Source organism: Erpetoichthys calabaricus, chromosome 6 (assembly GCF_900747795.2).
Source record: "Erpetoichthys calabaricus chromosome 6, fErpCal1.3, whole genome shotgun sequence".
Lineage (NCBI taxonomy): Eukaryota > Metazoa > Chordata > Cladistia > Polypteriformes > Polypteridae > Erpetoichthys > Erpetoichthys calabaricus.
This window is the reverse complement of record NC_041399.2, coordinates 101,811,546-101,835,580: the sequence shown is the minus strand read 5'-3', so window position 1 is coordinate 101,835,580 and position 24,035 is coordinate 101,811,546. Positions and strand designations below refer to the sequence as shown.

The window sequence follows — 24,035 nt, the reverse complement described above, 5'->3', positions numbered from 1 at the left end:
TTTGCCTTTGAGTGAAGACTAAATAGTCGAGTGATATTTTTTGCTTCGAGTGTGTTTTCAAAACACAACTTTCATTGACCCAGATGGGACTCGAACCCACAATCCTCAGCTCCGAAGGCTGATGCCTTATCCATTAGGCCACTGGGTCACAACAAGGAAAAAGCTCACTGATTGGTATGTTAATATAACTCATTCAGCCATCCGGTCCCCTCTTCTTTGCAGTTTCTCACAATTGTTCTTAGAGTAAGAAAGGAAAATGAAAAGTACAAATGTAAACACTCACCACTGGAGATAGGTCTGATGAGTAATTTTTCATTTTTTGCATTTCTCACAAATTGTCCTTTGTGAGATCCATCAGAGGTAACGTTTTACCGTATCGACTTTTGGCCTGAAATAAAAGCCACTGAACCCATACACCTAGGATATAATGACAAAGAGAACATCCACAGCTATTCTGGCTACATACTAACAAACTTTTCCTGTAACTTCCTCTGATTCTGCAGCAACATTATTTTGAATGTATTTTTTCATACGAAAATCACTTGAAAATCCTAGTGACTATATTATACTTGTAGATGGATACAGAGGTGTTGAGGATATTAATTTCTACCCATAAAATGTAAATGTCCCTCAATAAACCGTTTACAAGTTTCTTCCTTTTAGTACCTTAAAGCTTGCCACCGTTGTTGCCTACTTTAGAAGTTGTTACTTTTTTGGTCACAGAAAATGTTTTTATTCAGTTTTAATCTTTCCTCTTGTATCTTGAGATAGATCTCAATTAATATATACCATTCTCACAAGTGGAGAGAGGGATAGCATCGTTGATTTATCAACCTCTGCCCGATCGTACAAGAGTTTTCACCATCATCAGAAAGACTTCTTTCACACTGTTTTATAATAAGAAACATACAAGATGACAGATGGACATGCTTAGACTCACCTCCAGTAAGCCTGCCTTAAGGAGGATGAAAAAAGCCATTAAAAAGGGCTGAAATTCCCCAAGTTTGTTTTTCCCTTCAGAAATTGGAGTGTAGCAAATGTATCCAAAGAACAGCCTGCAACAAAGTTCTTATTTTTTTTTCTTTAAATGGGTCAGTTTCCTTTGCACTAAATCTTAAACGTCTATTTTGTATTCTCATATGTCCGTTGAAAAAAACATGCAGAAGCGGACCACTTTTTTAGCCACAAACGACCCACGTGGGACTAGAACCCACAATCTCCAGCGGCTGATGTCTTGTCCATTAGGCCACTGGGCCACAAGAAAACCACCTAGCTCCTAAGCCAAGTAAATGGTTACCACCAAGTGGTTAACTGTTGAATGCAATGACTAGGGCTGGCAGCCTGAGTCTTTCAGTAGCACTGTCACCGGAAAACGCCTCAACCCCCAACCCCCAACCCAGGATGAAGTCCAGGCTTGTGAGCACTCTGAGTAATGGCTGAACCATCCAGATGCTAACTGGAACGTGTAAAATTCTAGGGGCCGCGTCTCTGATCTCAGAGGCTGCAAACTGTTCAAAAACGGCTCCTACAGCAAACCAATGAATTTTACATATCACACTTTTCAAGAGAACAAAAAGGTGTGCTATTTATACCAACATCGGTCATCGATCAGGCCATTGTCATGGATTATGGAGAAGGCGAGGATTATTTACGAAAGTCAGCAAATGTTCTTTTTGGAAAATTCTCCCTATTCGATAAATTACAACTCATTGTAAACACACAGGATAAATAAGCCCTCAGGAATTAGATGTTCTACCGTCTAAATGCGATCAAGTCCAGAGCTCGTTTACATATGTGTGTGTTCCTTTCATTGTCCCCATTAAAGTTCACCAGATTATTAATACAGGATCAGAGTTGTAAGACTATGGATCGAAATGATATCTGAATGTACTCTGCAGGATGGAAACATATTTTATAAAATCTCTTACCAGGTTCAAGTGTTGCAAAGCAAAACCGTAAAAATGTCGTAAGAGTGATTTTTCTCTTTGCTACTTTCAACGTTTGGAGGCCGAATACCGGTCAAGCACTGCGCTCTTCTACTTTCATTCTTTAACCCGCCAAGGCGTACATAGCTTTATCGAGCACGTCTCAGAGGAGTTTGCCCTTGAGTGAAGACTAAATAGTCGAGTGATAGTTTTTGCTTCGAGAGTGTTTTCAAAACACAACTTTCATTGACCCAGATGGGACTCGAACCCACAATCCTCAGGCTGATGCCTTATCCATTAGGCCACTGGGTCACAACAAGGAAAAAGCTCACTGATTGGTATGTTAATATAACTCATTCAGCCATCCGGTCCCCTCTTCTTTGCAGTTTCTCACAATTGTTCTTAGAGTAAGAAAGGAAAATGAAAAGTACAAATGTAAACACTCACCACTGGAGATAGGTCTGATGAGTAATTTTTCATTTTTTGCATTTCTCACAAATTGTCCTTTGTGAGATCCATCAGAGGTAACGTTTTACCGTATCGACTTTTGGCCTGAAATAAAAGCCACTGAACCCATACACCTAGGATATAATGACAAAGAGAACATCCACAGCTATTCTGGCTACATACTAACAAACTTTTCCTGTAACTTCCTCTGATTCTGCAGCAACATTATTTTGAATGTATTTTTTCATACGAAAATCACTTGAAAATCCTAGTGACTATATTATACTTGTAGATGGATACAGAGGTGTTGAGGATATTAATTTCTACCCATAAAATGTAAATGTCCCTCAATAAACCGTTTACAAGTTTCTTCCTTTTAGTACCTTAAAGCTTGCCACCGTTGTTGCCTACTTTAGAAGTTGTTACTTTTTTGGTCACAGAAAATGTTTTTATTCAGTTTTAATCTTTCCTCTTGTATCTTGAGATAGATCTCAATTAATATATACCATTCTCACAAGTGGAGAGAGGGATAGCATCGTTGATTTATCAACCTCTGCCCGATCGTACAAGAGTTTTCACCATCATCAGAAAGACTTCTTTCACACTGTTTTATAATAAGAAACATACAAGATGACAGATGGACATGCTTAGACTCACCTCCAGTAAGCCTGCCTTAAGGAGGATGAAAAAAGCCATTAAAAAGGGCTGAAATTCCCCAAGTTTGTTTTTCCCTTCAGAAATTGGAGTGTAGCAAATGTATCCAAAGAACAGCCTGCAACAAAGTTCTTATTTTTTTTTCTTTAAATGGGTCAGTTTCCTTTGCACTAAATCTTAAACGTCTATTTTGGATTCTCATATGTCCGTTGAAAAAAACATGCAGAAGCGGACCACTTTTTTAGCCACAAACGACCCACGTGGGACTAGAACCCACAATCTCCAGCGGCTGATGTCTTGTCCATTAGGCCACTGGGCCACAAGAAAACCACCTAGCTCCTAAGCCAAGTAAATGGTTACCACCAAGTGGTTAACTGTTGAATGCAATGACTAGGGCTGGCAGCCTGAGTCTTTCAGTAGCACTGTCACCGGAAAACGCCTCAACCCCCAACCCCCAACCCAGGATGAAGTCCAGGCTTGTGAGCACTCTGAGTAATGGCTGAACCATCCAGATGCTAACTGGAACGTGTAAAATTCTAGGGGCCGCGTCTCTGATCTCAGAGGCTGCAAACTGTTCAAAAACGGCTCCTACAGCAAACCAATGAATTTTACATATCACACTTTTCAAGAGAACAAAAAGGTGTGCTATTTATACCAACATCGGTCATCGATCAGGCCATTGTCATGGATTATGGAGAAGGCGAGGATTATTTACGAAAGTCAGCAAATGTTCTTTTTGGAAAATTCTCCCTATTCGATAAATTACAACTCATTGTAAACACACAGGATAAATAAGGCCTCAGGAATTAGATGTTCTACCGTCTAAATGCGATCAAGTCCAGAGCTCGTTTACATATGTGTGTGTTCCTTTCATTGTCCCCATTAAAGTTCACCAGATTATTAATACAGGATCAGAGTTGTAAGACTATGGATCGAAATGATATCTGAATGTACTCTGCAGGATGGAAACATATTTTATAAAATCTCTTACCAGGTTCAAGTGTTGCAAAGCAAAACCTTAAAAATGTCGTAAGAGTGATTTTTCTCTTTGCTACTTTCAACGTTTGGAGGCCGAATACCGGTCAAGCACTGCGCTCTTCTACTTTCATTCTTTAACCCGCCAAGGCGTACATAGCTTTCTCGAGCACGTCTCAGAGGAGTTTGCCTTTGAGTGAAGACTAAATAGTCGAGTGATAGTTTTTGCTTCGAGAGTGTTTTCAAAACACAACTTTCATTGACCCAGATGGGACTCGAACCCACAATCCTCAGCTCCGAAGGCTGATGCCTTATCCATTAGGCCACTGGGTCACAACAAGGAAAAAGCTCACTGATTGGTATGTTAATATAACTCATTCAGCCATCCGGTCCCCTCTTCTTTGCAGTTTCTCACAATTGTTCTTAGAGTAAGAAAGGAAAATGAAAAGTACAAATGTAAACACTCACCACTGGAGATAGGTCTGATGAGTAATTTTTCATTTTTTGCATTTCTCACAAATTGTCCTTTGTGAGATCCATCAGAGGTAACGTTTTACCGTATCGACTTTTGGCCTGAAATAAAAGCCACTGAACCCATACACCTAGGATATAATGACAAAGAGAACATCCACAGCTATTCTGGCTACATACTAACAAACTTTTCCTGTAACTTCCTCTGATTCTGCAGCAACATTATTTTGAATGTATTTTTTCATACGAAAATCACTTGAAAATCCTAGTGACTATATTATACTTGTAGATGGATACAGAGGTGTTGAGGATATTAATTTCTACCCATAAAATGTAAATGTCCCTCAATAAACCGTTTACAAGTTTCTTCCTTTTAGTACCTTAAAGCTTGCCACCGTTGTTGCCTACTTTAGAAGTTGTTACTTTTTTGGTCACAGAAAATGTTTTTATTCAGTTTTAATCTTTCCTCTTGTATCTTGAGATAGATCTCAATTAATATATACCATTCTCACAAGTGGAGAGAGGGATAGCATCGTTGATTTATCAACCTCTGCCCGATCGTACAAGAGTTTTCACCATCATCAGAAAGACTTCTTTCACACTGTTTTATAATAAGAAACATACAAGATGACAGATGGACATGCTTAGACTCACCTCCAGTAAGCCTGCCTTAAGGAGGATGAAAAAAGCCATTAAAAAGGGCTGAAATTCCCCAAGTTTGTTTTTCCCTTCAGAAATTGGAGTGTAGCAAATGTATCCAAAGAACAGCCTGCAACAAAGTTCTTATTTTTTTTTCTTTAAATGGGTCAGTTTCCTTTGCACTAAATCTTAAACGTCTATTTTGGATTCTCATATGTCCGTTGAAAAAAACATGCAGAAGCGGACCACTTTTTTAGCCACAAACGACCCACGTGGGACTAGAACCCACAATCTCCAGCGGCTGATGTCTTGTCCATTAGGCCACTGGGCCACAAGAAAACCACCTAGCTCCTAAGCCAAGTAAATGGTTACCACCAAGTGGTTAACTGTTGAATGCAATGACTAGGGCTGGCAGCCTGAGTCTTTCAGTAGCACTGTCACCGGAAAACGCCTCAACCCCCAACCCCCAACCCAGGATGAAGTCCAGGCTTGTGAGCACTCTGAGTAATGGCTGAACCATCCAGATGCTAACTGGAACGTGTAAAATTCTAGGGGCCGCGTCTCTGATCTCAGAGGCTGCAAACTGTTCAAAAACGGCTCCTACAGCAAACCAATGAATTTTACATATCACACTTTTCAAGAGAACAAAAAGGTGTGCTATTTATACCAACATCGGTCATCGATCAGGCCATTGTCATGGATTATGGAGAAGGCGAGGATTATTTACGAAAGTCAGCAAATGTTCTTTTTGGAAAATTCTCCCTATTCGATAAATTACAACTCATTGTAAACACACAGGATAAATAAGGCCTCAGGAATTAGATGTTCTACCGTCTAAATGCGATCAAGTCCAGAGCTCGTTTACATATGTGTGTGTTCCTTTCATTGTCCCCATTAAAGTTCACCAGATTATTAATACAGGATCAGAGTTGTAAGACTATGGATCGAAATGATATCTGAATGTACTCTGCAGGATGGAAACATATTTTATAAAATCTCTTACCAGGTTCAAGTGTTGCAAAGCAAAACCTTAAAAATGTCGTAAGAGTGATTTTTCTCTTTGCTACTTTCAACGTTTGGAGGCCGAATACCGGTCAAGCACTGCGCTCTTCTACTTTCATTCTTTAACCCGCCAAGGCGTACATAGCTTTCTCGAGCACGTCTCAGAGGAGTTTGCCTTTGAGTGAAGACTAAATAGTCGAGTGATAGTTTTTGCTTCGAGAGTGTTTTCAAAACACAACTTTCATTGACCCAGATGGGACTCGAACCCACAATCCTCAGCTCCGAAGGCTGATGCCTTATCCATTAGGCCACTGGGTCACAACAAGGAAAAAGCTCACTGATTGGTATGTTAATATAACTCATTCAGCCATCCGGTCCCCTCTTCTTTGCAGTTTCTCACAATTGTTCTTAGAGTAAGAAAGGAAAATGAAAAGTACAAATGTAAACACTCACCACTGGAGATAGGTCTGATGAGTAATTTTTCATTTTTTGCATTTCTCACAAATTGTCCTTTGTGAGATCCATCAGAGGTAACGTTTTACCGTATCGACTTTTGGCCTGAAATAAAAGCCACTGAACCCATACACCTAGGATATAATGACAAAGAGAACATCCACAGCTATTCTGGCTACATACTAACAAACTTTTCCTGTAACTTCCTCTGATTCTGCAGCAACATTATTTTGAATGTATTTTTTCATACGAAAATCACTTGAAAATCCTAGTGACTATATTATACTTGTAGATGGATACAGAGGTGTTGAGGATATTAATTTCTACCCATAAAATGTAAATGTCCCTCAATAAACCGTTTACAAGTTTCTTCCTTTTAGTACCTTAAAGCTTGCCACCGTTGTTGCCTACTTTAGAAGTTGTTACTTTTTTGGTCACAGAAAATGTTTTTATTCAGTTTTAATCTTTCCTCTTGTATCTTGAGATAGATCTCAATTAATATATACCATTCTCACAAGTGGAGAGAGGGATAGCATCGTTGATTTATCAACCTCTGCCCGATCGTACAAGAGTTTTCACCATCATCAGAAAGACTTCTTTCACACTGTTTTATAATAAGAAACATACAAGATGACAGATGGACATGCTTAGACTCACCTCCAGTAAGCCTGCCTTAAGGAGGATGAAAAAAGCCATTAAAAAGGGCTGAAATTCCCCAAGTTTGTTTTTCCCTTCAGAAATTGGAGTGTAGCAAATGTATCCAAAGAACAGCCTGCAACAAAGTTCTTGTTTTTTTTTCTTTAAATGGGTCAGTTTCCTTTGCACTAAATCTTAAACGTCTATTTTGGATTCTCATATGTCCGTTGAAAAAAACATGCAGAAGCGGACCACTTTTTTAGCCACAAACGACCCACGTGGGACTAGAACCCACAATCTCCAGCGGCTGATGTCTTGTCCATTAGGCCACTGGGCCACAAGAAAACCACCTAGCTCCTAAGCCAAGTAAATGGTTACCACCAAGTGGTTAACTGTTGAATGCAATGACTAGGGCTGGCAGCCTGAGTCTTTCAGTAGCACTGTCACCGGAAAACGCCTCAACCCCCAACCCCCAACCCAGGATGAAGTCCAGGCTTGTGAGCACTCTGAGTAATGGCTGAACCATCCAGATGCTAACTGGAACGTGTAAAATTCTAGGGGCCGCGTCTCTGATCTCAGAGGCTGCAAACTGTTCAAAAACGGCTCCTACAGCAAACCAATGAATTTTACATATCACACTTTTCAAGAGAACAAAAAGGTGTGCTATTTATACCAACATCGGTCATCGATCAGGCCATTGTCATGGATTATGGAGAAGGCGAGGATTATTTACGAAAGTCAGCAAATGTTCTTTTTGGAAAATTCTCCCTATTCGATAAATTACAACTCATTGTAAACACACAGGATAAATAAGGCCTCAGGAATTAGATGTTCTACCGTCTAAATGCGATCAAGTCCAGAGCTCGTTTACATATGTGTGTGTTCCTTTCATTGTCCCCATTAAAGTTCACCAGATTATTAATACAGGATCAGAGTTGTAAGACTATGGATCGAAATGATATCTGAATGTACTCTGCAGGATGGAAACATATTTTATAAAATCTCTTACCAGGTTCAAGTGTTGCAAAGCAAAACCTTAAAAATGTCGTAAGAGTGATTTTTCTCTTTGCTACTTTCAACGTTTGGAGGCCGAATACCGGTCAAGCACTGCGCTCTTCTACTTTCATTCTTTAACCCGCCAAGGCGTACATAGCTTTCTCGAGCACGTCTCAGAGGAGTTTGCCTTTGAGTGAAGACTAAATAGTCGAGTGATAGTTTTTGCTTCGAGAGTGTTTTCAAAACACAACTTTCATTGACCCAGATGGGACTCGAACCCACAATCCTCAGCTCCGAAGGCTGATGCCTTATCCATTAGGCCACTGGGTCACAACAAGGAAAAAGCTCACTGATTGGTATGTTAATATAACTCATTCAGCCATCCGGTCCCCTCTTCTTTGCAGTTTCTCACAATTGTTCTTAGAGTAAGAAAGGAAAATGAAAAGTACAAATGTAAACACTCACCACTGGAGATAGGTCTGATGAGTAATTTTTCATTTTTTGCATTTCTCACAAATTGTCCTTTGTGAGATCCATCAGAGGTAACGTTTTACCGTATCGACTTTTGGCCTGAAATAAAAGCCACTGAACCCATACACCTAGGATATAATGACAAAGAGAACATCCACAGCTATTCTGGCTACATACTAACAAACTTTTCCTGTAACTTCCTCTGATTCTGCAGCAACATTATTTTGAATGTATTTTTTCATACGAAAATCACTTGAAAATCCTAGTGACTATATTATACTTGTAGATGGATACAGAGGTGTTGAGGATATTAATTTCTACCCATAAAATGTAAATGTCCCTCAATAAACCGTTTACAAGTTTCTTCCTTTTAGTACCTTAAAGCTTGCCACCGTTGTTGCCTACTTTAGAAGTTGTTACTTTTTTGGTCACAGAAAATGTTTTTATTCAGTTTTAATCTTTCCTCTTGTATCTTGAGATAGATCTCAATTAATATATACCATTCTCACAAGTGGAGAGAGGGATAGCATCGTTGATTTATCAACCTCTGCCCGATCGTACAAGAGTTTTCACCATCATCAGAAAGACTTCTTTCACACTGTTTTATAATAAGAAACATACAAGATGACAGATGGACATGCTTAGACTCACCTCCAGTAAGCCTGCCTTAAGGAGGATGAAAAAAGCCATTAAAAAGGGCTGAAATTCCCCAAGTTTGTTTTTCCCTTCAGAAATTGGAGTGTAGCAAATGTATCCAAAGAACAGCCTGCAACAAAGTTCTTATTTTTTTTTCTTTAAATGGGTCAGTTTCCTTTGCACTAAATCTTAAACGTCTATTTTGGATTCTCATATGTCCGTTGAAAAAAACATGCAGAAGCGGACCACTTTTTTAGCCACAAACGACCCACGTGGGACTAGAACCCACAATCTCCAGCGGCTGATGTCTTGTCCATTAGGCCACTGGGCCACAAGAAAACCACCTAGCTCCTAAGCCAAGTAAATGGTTACCACCAAGTGGTTAACTGTTGAATGCAATGACTAGGGCTGGCAGCCTGAGTCTTTCAGTAGCACTGTCACCGGAAAACGCCTCAACCCCCAACCCCCAACCCAGGATGAAGTCCAGGCTTGTGAGCACTCTGAGTAATGGCTGAACCATCCAGATGCTAACTGGAACGTGTAAAATTCTAGGGGCCGCGTCTCTGATCTCAGAGGCTGCAAACTGTTCAAAAACGGCTCCTACAGCAAACCAATGAATTTTACATATCACACTTTTCAAGAGAACAAAAAGGTGTGCTATTTATACCAACATCGGTCATCGATCAGGCCATTGTCATGGATTATGGAGAAGGCGAGGATTATTTACGAAAGTCAGCAAATGTTCTTTTTGGAAAATTCTCCCTATTCGATAAATTACAACTCATTGTAAACACACAGGATAAATAAGGCCTCAGGAATTAGATGTTCTACCGTCTAAATGCGATCAAGTCCAGAGCTCGTTTACATATGTGTGTGTTCCTTTCATTGTCCCCATTAAAGTTCACCAGATTATTAATACAGGATCAGAGTTGTAAGACTATGGATCGAAATGATATCTGAATGTACTCTGCAGGATGGAAACATATTTTATAAAATCTCTTACCAGGTTCAAGTGTTGCAAAGCAAAACCTTTAAAATGTCGTAAGAGTGATTTTTCTCTTTGCTACTTTCAACGTTTGGAGGCCGAATACCGGTCAAGCACTGCGCTCTTCTACTTTCATTCTTTAACACGCCAAGGCGTACATAGCTTTCTCGAGCACGTCTCAGAGGAGTTTGCCTTTGAGTGAAGACTAAATAGTCGAGTGATAGTTTTTGCTTCGAGAGTGTTTTCAAAACACAACTTTCATTGACCCAGATGGGACTCGAACCCACAATCCTCAGCTCCGAAGGCTGATGCCTTATCCATTAGGCCACTGGGTCACAACAAGGAAAAAGCTCACTGATTGGTATGTTAATATAACTCATTCAGCCATCCGGTCCCCTCTTCTTTGCAGTTTCTCACAATTGTTCTTAGAGTAAGAAAGGAAAATGAAAAGTACAAATGTAAACACTCACCACTGGAGATAGGTCTGATGAGTAATTTTTCATTTTTTGCATTTCTCACAAATTGTCCTTTGTGAGATCCATCAGAGGTAACGTTTTACCATATCGACTTTTGGCCTGAAATAAAAGCCACTGAACCCATACACCTAGGATATAATGCCAAAGAGAACATCCACAGCTATTCTGGCTACATACTAACAAACTTTTCCTGTAACTTCCTCTGATTCTGCAGCAACATTATTTTGAATGTATTTTTTCATACGAAAATCACTTGAAAATCCTAGTGACTATATTATACTTGTAGATGGATACAGAGGTGTTGAGGATATTAATTTCTACCCATAAAATGTAAATGTCCCTCAATAAACCGTTTACAAGTTTCTTCCTTTTAGTACCTTAAAGCTTGCCACCGTTGTTGCCTACTTTAGAAGTTGTTACTTTTTTGGTCACAGAAAATGTTTTTATTCAGTTTTAATCTTTCCTCTTGTATCTTGAGATAGATCTCAATTAATATATACCATTCTCACAAGTGGAGAGAGGGATAGCATCGTTGATTTATCAACCTCTGCCCGATCGTACAAGAGTTTTCACCATCATCAGAAAGACTTCTTTCACACTGTTTTATAATAAGAAACATACAAGATGACAGATGGACATGCTTAGACTCACCTCCAGTAAGCCTGCCTTAAGGAGGATGAAAAAAGCCATTAAAAAGGGCTGAAATTCCCCAAGTTTGTTTTTCCCTTCAGAAATTGGAGTGTAGCAAATGTATCCAAAGAACAGCCTGCAACAAAGTTCTTATTTTTTTTTCTTTAAATGGGTCAGTTTCCTTTGCACTAAATCTTAAACGTCTATTTTGGATTCTCATATGTCCGTTGAAAAAAACATGCAGAGGCGGACCACTTTTTTAGCCACAAACGACCCACGTGGGACTAGAACCCACAATCTCCAGCGGCTGATGTCTTGTCCATTAGGCCACTGGGCCACAAGAAAACCACCTAGCTCCTAAGCCAAGTAAATGGTTACCACCAAGTGGTTAACTGTTGAATGCAATGACTAGGGCTGGCAGCCTGAGTCTTTCAGTAGCACTGTCACCGGAAAACGCCTCAACCCCCAACCCCCAACCCAGGATGAAGTCCAGGCTTGTGAGCACTCTGAGTAATGGCTGAACCATCCAGATGCTAACTGGAACGTGTAAAATTCTAGGGGCCGCGTCTCTGATCTCAGAGGCTGCAAACTGTTCAAAAACGGCTCCTACAGCAAACCAATGAATTTTACATATCACACTTTTCAAGAGAACAAAAAGGTGTGCTATTTATACCAACATCGGTCATCGATCAGGCCATTGTCATGGATTATGGAGAAGGCGAGGATTATTTACGAAAGTCAGCAAATGTTCTTTTTGGAAAATTCTCCCTATTCGATAAATTACAACTCATTGTAAACACACAGGATAAATAAGGCCTCAGGAATTAGATGTTCTACCATCTAAATGCGATCAAGTCCAGAGCTCGTTTACATATGTGTGTGTTCCTTTCATTGTCCCCATTAAAGTTCACCAGATTATTAATACAGGATCAGAGTTGTAAGACTATGGATCGAAATGATATCTGAATGTACTCTGCAGGATGGAAACATATTTTATAAAATCTCTTACCAGGTTCAAGTGTTGCAAAGCAAAACCTTAAAAATGTCGTAAGAGTGATTTTTCTCTTTGCTACTTTCAACGTTTGGAGGCCGAATACCGGTCAAGCACTGCGCTCTTCTACTTTCATTCTTTAACACGCCAAGGCGTACATAGCTTTCTCGAGCACGTCTCAGAGGAGTTTGCCTTTGAGTGAAGACTAAATAGTCGAGTGATATTTTTTGCTTCGAGAGTGTTTTCAAAACACAACTTTCATTGACCCAGATGGGACTCGAACCCACAATCCTCAGCTCCGAAGGCTGATGCCTTATCCATTAGGCCACTGGGTCACAACAAGGAAAAAGCTCACTGATTGGTATGTTAATATAACTCATTCAGCCATCCGGTCCCCTCTTCTTTGCAGTTTCTCACAATTGTTCTTAGAGTAAGAAAGGAAAATGAAAAGTACAAATGTAAACACTCACCACTGGAGATAGGTCTGATGAGTAATTTTTCATTTTTTGCATTTCTCACAAATTGTCCTTTGTGAGATCCATCAGAGGTAACGTTTTACCATATCGACTTTTGGCCTGAAATAAAAGCCACTGAACCCATACACCTAGGATATAATGACAAAGAGAACATCCACAGCTATTCTGGCTACATACTAACAAACTTTTCCTGTAACTTCCTCTGATTCTGCAGCAACATTATTTTGAATGTATTTTTTCATACGAAAATCACTTGAAAATCCTAGTGACTATATTATACTTGTAGATGCATACAGAGGTGTTGAGGATATTAATTTCTACCCATAAAATGTAAATGTCCCTCAATAAACCGTTTACAAGTTTCTTCCTTTTAGTACCTTAAAGCTTGCCACCGTTGTTGCCTACTTTAGAAGTTGTTACTTTTTTGGTCACAGAAAATGTTTTTATTCAGTTTTAATCTTTCCTCTTGTATCTTGAGATAGATCTCAATTAATATATACCATTCTCACAAGTGGAGAGAGGGATAGCATCGTTGATTTATCAACCTCTGCCCGATCGTACAAGAGTTTTCACCATCATCAGAAAGACTTCTTTCACACTGTTTTATAATAAGAAACATACAAGATGACAGATGGACATGCTTAGACTCACCTCCAGTAAGCCTGCCTTAAGGAGGATGAAAAAAGCCATTAAAAAGGGCTGAAATTCCCCAAATTTACTTTTTCCCTTCAGAAATTGGAGTGCAGCAAATGTATCCAAAGAACAGCCTGCAACAAAGTTCTTGTTTTTTTTTCTTTAAATGGGTCAGTTTCCTTTGCACTAAATCTTATACGTCTATTTTGGATTCTCATAAGTCCGTTGAAAAGAAACATGCAGAAGTGGACCACTTTTTTAGCCACAAACAACCCAGGTGGGATTTGAACCCACAATCTCCAGCTCCGGAGGCTGACGCCTTGTCCATTAGGCCACTGGGCCTCAAGGGAACCTCCTAACTCCTCAGCCAAGTAAATGGTTACCATCAAGTGGTTAACTGTTGAATGCAATAACTAGGGCTGGCAGCCTGAGTCTTTCAGTAGCACTGTCACCGGAAAACGCCTCAACCCCCAACCCCCAACCCAGGATGAAGTCCAGGCTTGTGAGCACTCTGAGTAATGGCTGAACCATCCAGATGCTAACTGGAACGTGTAAAATTCTAGGGGCCGCGTCTCTGATCTCAGAGGCTGCAAACTGTTCAAAAACGGCTCCTACAGCAAACCAATGAATTTTACATATCACACTTTTCAAGAGAACAAAAAGGTGTGCTATTTATACCAACATCGGTCATCGATCAGGCCATTGTCATGGATTATGGAGAAGGCGAGGATTATTTACGAAAGTCAGCAAATGTTCTTTTTGGAAAATTCTCCCTATTCGATAAATTACAACTCATTGTAAACACACAGGATAAATAAGGCCTCAGGAATTAGATGTTCTACCATCTAAATGCGATCAAGTCCAGAGCTCGTTTACATATGTGTGTGTTCCTTTCATTGTCCCCATTAAAGTTCACCAGATTATTAATACAGGATCAGAGTTGTAAGACTATGGATCGAAATGATATCTGAATGTACTCTGCAGGATGGAAACATATTTTATAAAATCTCTTACCAGGTTCAAGTGTTGCAAAGCAAAACCTTAAAAATGTCGTAAGAGTGATTTTTCTCTTTGCTACTTTCAACGTTTGGAGGCCGAATACCGGTCAATCACTGCGCTCTTCTACTTTCATTCTTTAACACACCAAGTCGTTCATAGCTTTCTCGAGCACGTCTCAGAGGAGTTTGCCTTTGAGTGAAGACTAAATAGTCGAGTGATATTTTTTGCTTCGAGAGTGTTTTCAAAACACAACTTTCATTGACCCAGATGGGACTCGAACCCACAATCCTCAGCTCCGAAGGCTGATGCCTTATCCATTAGGCCACTGGGTCACAACAAGGAAAAAGCTCACTGATTGGTATGTTAATATAACTCATTCAGCCATCTGGTCCCCTCTTCTTTGCAGTTTCTCACAATTGTTCTTAGAGTAAGAAAGGAAAATGAAAAGTACAAATGTAAACACTCACCACTGGAGATAGGTCTGATGAGTAATTTTTCATTTTTTGCATTTCTCACAAATTGTCCTTTGTGAGATCCATCAGAGGTAACGTTTTACCATATTGACTTTTGGCCTGAAATAAAAGCCACTGAACCCATACACCTAGGATATAATGACAAAGAGAACATCCACAGCTATTCTGGCTACATACTAACAAACTTTTCCTGTAACTTCCTCTGATTCTGCAGCAACATTATTTTGAATGTATTTTTTCATACGAAAATCACTTGAAAATCCTAGTGACTATATTATACTTGTAGATGGATACAGAGGTGTTGAGGATATTAATTTCTACCCATAAAATGTAAATGTCCCTCAATAAACCGTTTACAAGTTTCTTCCTTTTAGTACCTTAAAGCTTGCCACCGTTGTTGCCTACTTTAGAAGTTGTTACTTTTTTGGTCACAGAAAATGTTTTTATTCAGTTTTAATCTTTCCTCTTGTATCTTGAGATAGATCTCAATTAATATATACCATTCTCACAAGTGGAGAGAGGGATAGCATCGTTGATTTATCAACCTCTGCCCGATCGTACAAGAGTTTTCACCATCATCAGAAAGACTTCTTTCACACTGTTTTATAATAAGAAACATACAAGATGACAGATGGACATGCTTAGACTCACCTCCAGTAAGCCTGCCTTAAGGAGGATGAAAAAAGCCATTAAAAAGGGCTGAAATTCCCCAAGTTTGTTTTTCCCTTCAGAAATTGGAGTGTAGCAAATGTATCCAAAGAACAGCCTGCAACAAAGTTCTTATTTTTTTTTCTTTAAATGGGTCAGTTTCCTTTGCACTAAATCTTAAACGTCTATTTTGGATTCTCATATGTCCGTTGAAAAAAACATGCAGAAGCGGACCACTTTTTTAGCCACAAACGACCCACGTGGGACTAGAACCCACAATCTCCAGCGGCTGATGTCTTGTCCATTAGGCCACTGGGCCACAAGAAAACCACCTAGCTCCTAAGCCAAGTAAATGGTTACCACCAAGTGGTTAACTGTTGAATGCAATGACTAGGGCTGGCAGCCTGAGTCTTTCAGTAGCACTGTCACCGGAAAACGCCTCAACCCCCAACCCCCAACCCAGGATGAAGTCCAGGCTTGTGAGCACTCTGAGTAATGGCTGAACCATCCAGATGCTAACTGGAACGTGTAAAATTCTAGGGGCCGCGTCTCTGATCTCAGAGGCTGCAAACTGTTCAAAAACGGCTCCTACAGCAAACCAATGAATTTTACATATCACACTTTTCAAGAGAACAAAAAGGTGTGCTATTTATACCAACATCGGTCATCGATCAGGCCATTGTCATGGATTATGGAGAAGGCGAGGATTATTTACGAAAGTCAGCAAATGTTCTTTTTGGAAAATTCTCCCTATTCGATAAATTACAACTCATTGTAAACACACAGGATAAATAAGGCCTCAGGAATTAGATGTTCTACCGTCTAAATGCGATCAAGTCCAGAGCTCGTTTACATATGTGTGTGTTCCTTTCATTGTCCCCATTAAAGTTCACCAGATTATTAATACAGGATCAGAGTTGTAAGACTATGGATCGAAATGATATCTGAATGTACTCTGCAGGATGGAAACATATTTTATAAAATCTCTTACCAGGTTCAAGTGTTGCAAAGCAAAACCTTAAAAATGTCGTAAGAGTGATTTTTCTCTTTGCTACTTTCAACGTTTGGAGGCCGAATACCGGTCAAGCACTGCGCTCTTCTACTTTCATTCTTTAACACGCCAAGGCGTACATAGCTTTCTCGAGCACGTCTCAGAGGAGTTTGCCTTTGAGTGAAGACTAAATAGTCGAGTGATATTTTTTGCTTCGAGAGTGTTTTCAAAACACAACTTTCATTGACCCAGATGGGACTCGAACCCACAATCCTCAGCTCCGAAGGCTGATGCCTTATCCATTAGGCCACTGGGTCACAACAAGGAAAAAGCTCACTGATTGGTATGTTAATATAACTCATTCAGCCATCCGGTCCCCTCTTCTTTGCAGTTTCTCACAATTGTTCTTAGAGTAAGAAAGGAAAATGAAAAGTACAAATGTAAACACTCACCACTGGAGATAGGTCTGATGAGTAATTTTTCATTTTTTGCATTTCTCACAAATTGTCCTTTGTGAGATCCATCAGAGGTAACGTTTTACCATATTGACTTTTGGCCTGAAATAAAAGCCACTGAACCCATACACCTAGGATATAATGACAAAGAGAACATCCACAGCTATTCTGGCTACATACTAACAAACTTTTCCTGTAACTTCCTCTGATTCTGCAGCAACATTATTTTGAATGTATTTTTTCATACGAAAATCACTTGAAAATCCTAGTGACTATATTATACTTGTAGATGGATACAGAGGTGTTGAGGATATTAATTTCTACCCATAAAATGTAAATGTCCCTCAATAAACCGTTTACAAGTTTCTTCCTTTTAGTACCTTAAAGCTTGCCACCGTTGTTGCCTACTTTAGAAGTTGTTACTTTTTTGGTCACAGAAAATGTTTTTATTCAGTTTTAATCTTTCCTCTTGTATCTTGAGATAGATCTCAATTAATATATACCATTCTCACAAGTGGAGAGAGGGATAGCATCGTTGATTTATCAACCTCTGCCCGATCGTACAAGAGTTTTCACCATCATCAGAAAGACTTCTTTCACACTGTTTTATAATAAGAAACATACAAGATGACAGATGGACATGCTTAGACTCACCTCCAGTAAGCCTGCCTTAAGGAGGATGAAAAAAGCCATTAAAAAGGGCTGAAATTCCCCAAGTTTGTTTTTCCCTTCAGAAATTGGAGTGTAGCAAATGTATCCAAAGAACAGCCTGCAACAAAGTTCTTGTTTTTTTTTCTTTAAATGGGTCAGTTTCCTTTGCACTAAATCTTAAACGTCTATTTTGGATTCTCATATGTCCGTTGAAAAAAACATGCAGAAGCGGACCACTTTTTTAGCCACAAACGACCCACGTGGGACTAGAACCCACAATCTCCAGCAGCTGATGTCTTGTCCATTAGGCCACTGGGCCACAAGAAAACCACCTAGCTCCTAAGCCAAGTAAATGGTTACCACCAAGTGGTTAACTGTTGAATGCAATGACTAGGGCTGGCAGCCTGAGTCTTTCAGTAGCACTGTCACCGGAAAACGCCTCAACCCCCAACCCCCAACCCAGGATGAAGTCCAGGCTTGTGAGCACTCTGAGTAATGGCTGAACCATCCAGATGCTAACTGGAACGTGTAAAATTCTAGGGGCCGCGTCTCTGATCTCAGAGGCTGCAAACTGTTCAAAAACGGCTCCTACAGCTAACCAATGAATTTTACATATCACACTTTTCAAGAGAACAAAAAGGTGTGCTATTTATACCAACATCGGTCATCGATCAGGCCATTGTCATGGATTATGGAGAAGGCGAGGATTATTTACGAAAGTCAGCAAATGTTCTTTTTGGAAAATTCTCCCTATTCGATAAATTACAACTCATTGTAAACACACAGGATAAATAAGGCCTCAGGAATTAGATGTTCTACCGTCTAAATGCGATCAAGTCCAGAGCTCGTTTACATATGTGTGTGTTCCTTTCATTGTCCCCATTAAAGTTCACCAGATTATTAATACAGGATCAGAGTTGTAAGACTATGGATCGAAATGATATCTGAATGTACTCTGCAGGATGGAAACATATTTTATAAAATCTCTTACCAGGTTCAAGTGTTGCAAAGCAAAACCTTAAAAATGTCGTAAGAGTGATTTTTCTCTTTGCTACTTTCAACGTTTGGAGGCCGAATACCGGTCAAGCACTGCGCTCTTCTACTTTCATTCTTTAACACGCCAAGGTGTACATAGCTTTCTCGAGCACGTCTCAGAGGAGTTTGCCTTTGAGTGAAGACTAAATAGTCGAGTGATATTTTTTGCTTCGAGTGTGTTTTCAAAACACAACTTTCATTGACCCAGATGGGACTCGAACCCACAATCCTCAGCTCCGAAGGCTGATGCCTTATCCATTAGGCCACTGGGTCACAACAAGGAAAAAGCTCACTGATTGGTATGTTAATATAACTCATTCAGCCATCCGGTCCCCTCTTCTTTGCAGTTTCTCACAATTGTTCTTAGAGTAAGAAAGGAAAATGAAAAGTACAAATGTAAACACTCACCACTGGAGATAGGTCTGATGAGTAATTTTTCATTTTTTGCATTTCTCACAAATTGTCCTTTGTGAGATCCATCAGAGGTAACGTTTTACCATATCGACTTTTGGCCTGAAATAAAAGCCACTGAACCCATACACCTAGGATATAATGACAAAGAGAACATCCACAGCTATTCTGGCTACATACTAACAAACTTTTCCTGTAACTTCCTCTGATTCTGCAGCAACATTATTTTGAATGTATTTTTTCATACGAAAATCACTTGAAAATCCTAGTGACTATATTATACTTGTAGATGCATACAGAGGTGTTGAGGATATTAATTTCTACCCATAAAATGTAAATGTCCCTCAATAAACCATTTACAAGTTTCTTCCTTTTAGTACCTTAAAGCTTGCCACCGTTGTTGCCTACTTTAGAAGTTGTTACTTTTTTGGTCACAGAAAATGTTTTTATTCAGTTTTAATCTTTCCTCTTGTATCTTGAGATAGATCTCAATTAATATATACCATTCTCACAAGTGGAGAGAGGGATAGCATCGTTGATTTATCAACCTCTGCCCGATCGTAGAAGAGTTTTCACCATCATCAGAAAGACTTCTTTCACACTGTTTTATAATAAGAAACATACAAGATGACAGATGGACATGCTTAGACTCACCTCCAGTAAGCCTGCCTTAAGGAGGATGAAAAAAGCCATTAAAAAGGGCTGAAATTCCCCAAATTTACTTTTTCCCTTCAGAAATTGGAGTGCAGCAAATGTATCCAAAGAACAGCCTGCAACAAAGTTCTTGTTTTTTTTTCTTTAAATGGGTCAGTTTCCTTTGCACTAAATCTTATACGTCTATTTTGGATTCTCATAAGTCCGTTGAAAAGAAACATGCAGAAGTGGACCACTTTATTAGCCACAAACAACCCAGGTGGGACTTGAACCCACAATCTCCAGCTCCGGAGGGTGACGCCTTGTCCATTAGGCCACTGGGCCTCAAGGGAACCTCCTAACTCCTCAGCCAAGTAAATGGTTACCATCAAGTGGTTAACTGTTGAATGCAATAACTAGGGCTGGCAGCCTGAGTCTTTCAGTAGCACTGTCACCGGAAAACGCCTCAACCCCCAACCCCCAACCCAGGATGAAGTCCAGGCTTGTGAGCACTGTGAGTAATGGCTGAACCATCCAGATGCTAACTGGAACGTGTAAAATTCTAGGGGCCGCGTCTCTGATCTCAGAGGCTGCAAACTGTTCAAAAACGGCTCCTAGAGCAAACCAATGAATTTTACATATCACACTTTTCAAGAGAACAAAAAGGTGTGCTATTTATACCAACATCGGTCATCGCTCAGGCCATTGTCATGGATTATGGAGAAGGCGAGGATTATTTACGAAAGTCAGCAAATGTTCTTTTTGGAAAATTCTCCCTATTCGATAAATTACAACTCATTGTAAACACACAGGATAAATAAGGCCTCAGGAATTAGATGTTCTACCGTCTAAATGCAATCAAGTCCACAACTCGTTTACTTATGTGTGTGTTCCTTTCATTGTCCCCATTAAAGTTCACCAGATTATTAATACAGGATCAGAGTTGTAAGACTATGGATCGAAATGATATCTGAATGTACTCTGCAGGATGGAAACATATTTTGTAAAATCTCTTACCAGGTTCAAGTGTTGCAAAGCAAAACCTTAAAAATGTCGTAAGAGTGATTTTTCTCTTTGCTACTTTCAACGTTTGGAGGCCGAATACCGGTCAAGCACTGCGCTCTTCTACTTTCATTCTTTAACCCGCCAAGGTGTACATAGCTCTCTCGAGCACGTCTCAGAGGAGTTTGCCTTTGAGTGAAGACTAAATTATCGAGTGATATTTTTTGGTTCGAGAGTGTTTTCAAAACACATCTTTTATTGACCCAGATGGGACTCGAACCCACAATCCTCAGCTCCGAAGGCTGATGCCTTATCCATTAGGCCACTGGGTCACAACAAGAAAGTAGCTCACTGATTGGTATGTTATTATAAGTCATTCAGCCATCAGGTCCCCTCTTCTTTGCAGTTTCTCACAATTGTTCTTAGAGTAAGAAAGGAAAATGAAAAGTATAAATGTAAACACTCACCACTGGAGATAGGTCTGATGAGTAATTTTTCATTTTTTGCATTTCTCACATATTGTCCTTTGTGAGATCCATCAGAGGTAACGTTTTACCATATCGACTTTTGGCCTGAAATAAAAGCCACTGAACCCATACACCTAGGATACAATGACAAAGAGAACATCCACAGCTATTCTGGCTACATACTAACAAACTTTTCCTGTAACTTCCTCTGATTCTGCAGCAACATTATTTTGAATGTATTTTTTCATACCAAAATCACTTGAAAATCCTAATGACTATATTATACTTGTAGATGGATACAGAGGTGTTGAGGATATTAATTTCTACCCATAAAATGTAAATGTCCCTCAATAAACCGTTTACAAGTTTCTTCCTTGTAGTACCTTAAAGCTTGCCACCGTTGTTGCCTACTTTAGAAGTTGTTACTTTTTTGGTCACAGAAAATGTTTTTATTCAGTTTTAATCTTTCCTCTCATATCTTGAGATAGATCTCAATTAATATATACCCATTCTCACAAGTGGAGAGAGGGATAGCATCGTTGATTTATCAACCTCTGCCCGATCGTACAAGAGTTTTCACCATCATCAGAAAGACTTCTTTCACATTGTTTTATAATAAGAAACATACAAGAGGACAGATGGACATGCTTAGACTCACCTCCAGTAAGCCTGCCTTAAGGAGGATGAAAAAAGCCATTAAAAAGGGCTGAAATTCCCCAAGTTTGTTTTTCCCTTCAGAAATTGGAGTGCAGCAAATGTATCCAAAGAACAGCCTGCAACAAAGTTCTTGTTTTTTTTTCTTTAAATGGGTCAGTTTCCTTTGCACTAAATCTTATACGTCTATTTTGGATTCTCATAAGTCCGTTGAAAAGAAACATGCAGAAGTGGACCACTTTTTTAGCCACAAACAACCCAGGTGGGACTTGAACCCACAATCTCCAGCTCCGGAGGCTGACGCCTTGTCCATTAGGCCACTGGGCCACAAGAAAACCACCTAGCCCATAAGCCAAGTAAATGGTTACCACCAAGTGGTTAACTGTTGAATGCAATGACTAGGGCTGGCAGCCTGAGTCTTTCAGTAGCACTGTCACCGGAAAACGCCTCAACCCCCAACCCCCAACCCCCAACCCAGGATGAAGTCCAAGCTTGTGAGCACTCTGAGTAATGGCTGAACCATCCAGATGCTAACTGGAACGTGTAAAATTCTAGGGGCCGCCTAGAGCAAACCAATGAATTTTACATATCACACTTTTCAAGAGAACAAAAAGGTGTGCTATTTATACCAACATCGGTCATCGATCAGGCCATTGTCATGGATTATGGAGAAGGCGAGGATTATTTATGAAAGTCAGCAAATGTTTTATTTTTTTTATAACTATGAACAGTTGACAGTAAACATATTGCAAAAAATGTATGTGTAGGAACATTAAATGGGAGTTCATTTGCTTTTATTTAGCAAAAAATCTGCCAATGTGGTAAGCAAAATTTACTTGAGATGAATTCTTAAAGTAAGCTAAATAATCGTAATTACACATTTTTTGATCAGTCAATAATTCTTACAATAAGGGAAACAAGATTTAATGTCATGATATAAAAACTTTTCACTTTGTTAGATTTCAGTTTTTGCAGTGCAATTTGATCGATTGAATATAAAATAAATAACTTGACTGAGTGTTAAACCAGAAACTGACAATGAACGGCCCACACATTCATTGTGGTAATGGAAATAAAATAAATTCTTGGGAAACTAAGGAAAATAATAATTAAAATCTTAAAATATAACAGAATAGCCCTTATTAATATCTCTTTTACAATATACTTGCTACCCTGTATACTTAGGGTTTAAATTTACACAATGGAATTACCAGTGTTAAATAATTACCAGTTGATGTTACCAAGGAAACAGTCATGTCTACCAAAGAAATGTTGGGCTGCCAACCGGGTCACCCCTTTTAATAATTTGGTAGTTCCACAAAATAAACAGCCACATGGTAGCACAAATAACAGCAAAACAAAACAAGGTTGTATTGCCTGGTATGGCTAAAGGAATTCAAGGCTCTGTAGAGTGGTCAAAGGGTCAGGCTGGTGCTGTGTCCGGTAGTCAGCTTTTCCCAAAATGAGAAAAGCCCTTTCAGGAGTGTCACCAGACAGGAAGGGACAGAGTCAGCTGCCCTCATGGGGCAGTTTCTTTGAGCTGCTGGTGGAAAAAGAGTCAATAAAGTAAACAACAGCACCCCCTCACGTCCCAGAGTGGTACTGCTTACCTTTGATGAGTCTGGAAGGTGACCCACTGACACACACTCATATTTATATGTAAATTTCTTATTATAACACTAACTTGCTGTGGATGAAAATCTTGACTGATGAAGAGACATGTTACGTAATACTATAAAAAACTGATTTTTTTTTTGATGAATGTTCGAGGCACATGACACAGGCATGACCAGAAAGTCTTATCATCTGCAGTTTATTTTGGCTATTGCATGTTCACCTTACATCCGAAAAACTCCTCTTTTTCATTTTCTGATTCCCCTATTCTCCTGTATTCCTCACACAACCAATCGCATTATAGAAAAAAAAACATTAAGGTAAATATAGCCACAAACTTAAAATGCAAAGATCATTCAAACAATAAACATACAAAGGTGTGCAAAAAAATCATTTACAGTTAGGTCCATAAATATTTGGACAGAGACAACTTTTTTCTAATTTTGGTTCTGTTCATTACCACAATGAATTTTAAATGAAACAACTCAAGATGCAGTTGAAGTGCA

At 39.4% G+C, this 24,035-nt stretch overlaps 13 non-coding genes across 13 annotated transcripts; all 13 read right to left on the bottom strand.

Annotated features, from left to right (window-relative positions):
• Positions 1-75: 75 nt before the first annotated feature.
• On the bottom strand, positions 76-148 carry trnar-ucg (transfer RNA arginine (anticodon UCG)). Its single transcript has one exon. It is a non-coding gene; the product is annotated as a tRNA-Arg (tRNA).
• Positions 149-4,261: 4,113 nt separating this feature from the next.
• On the bottom strand, positions 4,262-4,334 carry trnar-ucg (transfer RNA arginine (anticodon UCG)). The gene has a single exon. It is a non-coding gene; the product is annotated as a tRNA-Arg (tRNA).
• A 2,024-nt stretch (positions 4,335-6,358) lies between these two features.
• Positions 6,359-6,431, bottom strand: trnar-ucg (transfer RNA arginine (anticodon UCG)). The gene has a single exon. It is a non-coding gene; the product is annotated as a tRNA-Arg (tRNA).
• A 2,024-nt stretch (positions 6,432-8,455) lies between these two features.
• Positions 8,456-8,528, bottom strand: trnar-ucg (transfer RNA arginine (anticodon UCG)). Its single transcript has one exon. It is a non-coding gene; the product is annotated as a tRNA-Arg (tRNA).
• A 2,024-nt stretch (positions 8,529-10,552) lies between these two features.
• Positions 10,553-10,625, bottom strand: trnar-ucg (transfer RNA arginine (anticodon UCG)). The gene has a single exon. It is a non-coding gene; the product is annotated as a tRNA-Arg (tRNA).
• Positions 10,626-12,649: 2,024 nt separating this feature from the next.
• On the bottom strand, positions 12,650-12,722 carry trnar-ucg (transfer RNA arginine (anticodon UCG)). Its single transcript has one exon. It is a non-coding gene; the product is annotated as a tRNA-Arg (tRNA).
• Positions 12,723-13,765: 1,043 nt separating this feature from the next.
• trnar-ccg (transfer RNA arginine (anticodon CCG)) lies at positions 13,766-13,838 on the bottom strand. Its single transcript has one exon. It is a non-coding gene; the product is annotated as a tRNA-Arg (tRNA).
• A 916-nt stretch (positions 13,839-14,754) lies between these two features.
• trnar-ucg (transfer RNA arginine (anticodon UCG)) lies at positions 14,755-14,827 on the bottom strand. Its single transcript has one exon. It is a non-coding gene; the product is annotated as a tRNA-Arg (tRNA).
• Positions 14,828-16,851: 2,024 nt separating this feature from the next.
• Positions 16,852-16,924, bottom strand: trnar-ucg (transfer RNA arginine (anticodon UCG)). The gene has a single exon. It is a non-coding gene; the product is annotated as a tRNA-Arg (tRNA).
• Positions 16,925-18,948: 2,024 nt separating this feature from the next.
• trnar-ucg (transfer RNA arginine (anticodon UCG)) lies at positions 18,949-19,021 on the bottom strand. Its single transcript has one exon. It is a non-coding gene; the product is annotated as a tRNA-Arg (tRNA).
• Positions 19,022-20,064: 1,043 nt separating this feature from the next.
• trnar-ccg (transfer RNA arginine (anticodon CCG)) lies at positions 20,065-20,137 on the bottom strand. The gene has a single exon. It is a non-coding gene; the product is annotated as a tRNA-Arg (tRNA).
• Positions 20,138-21,053: 916 nt separating this feature from the next.
• trnar-ucg (transfer RNA arginine (anticodon UCG)) lies at positions 21,054-21,126 on the bottom strand. The gene has a single exon. It is a non-coding gene; the product is annotated as a tRNA-Arg (tRNA).
• Positions 21,127-22,169: 1,043 nt separating this feature from the next.
• trnar-ccg (transfer RNA arginine (anticodon CCG)) lies at positions 22,170-22,242 on the bottom strand. Its single transcript has one exon. It is a non-coding gene; the product is annotated as a tRNA-Arg (tRNA).
• Between the last annotated feature and the right edge of the window lie 1,793 nt (positions 22,243-24,035).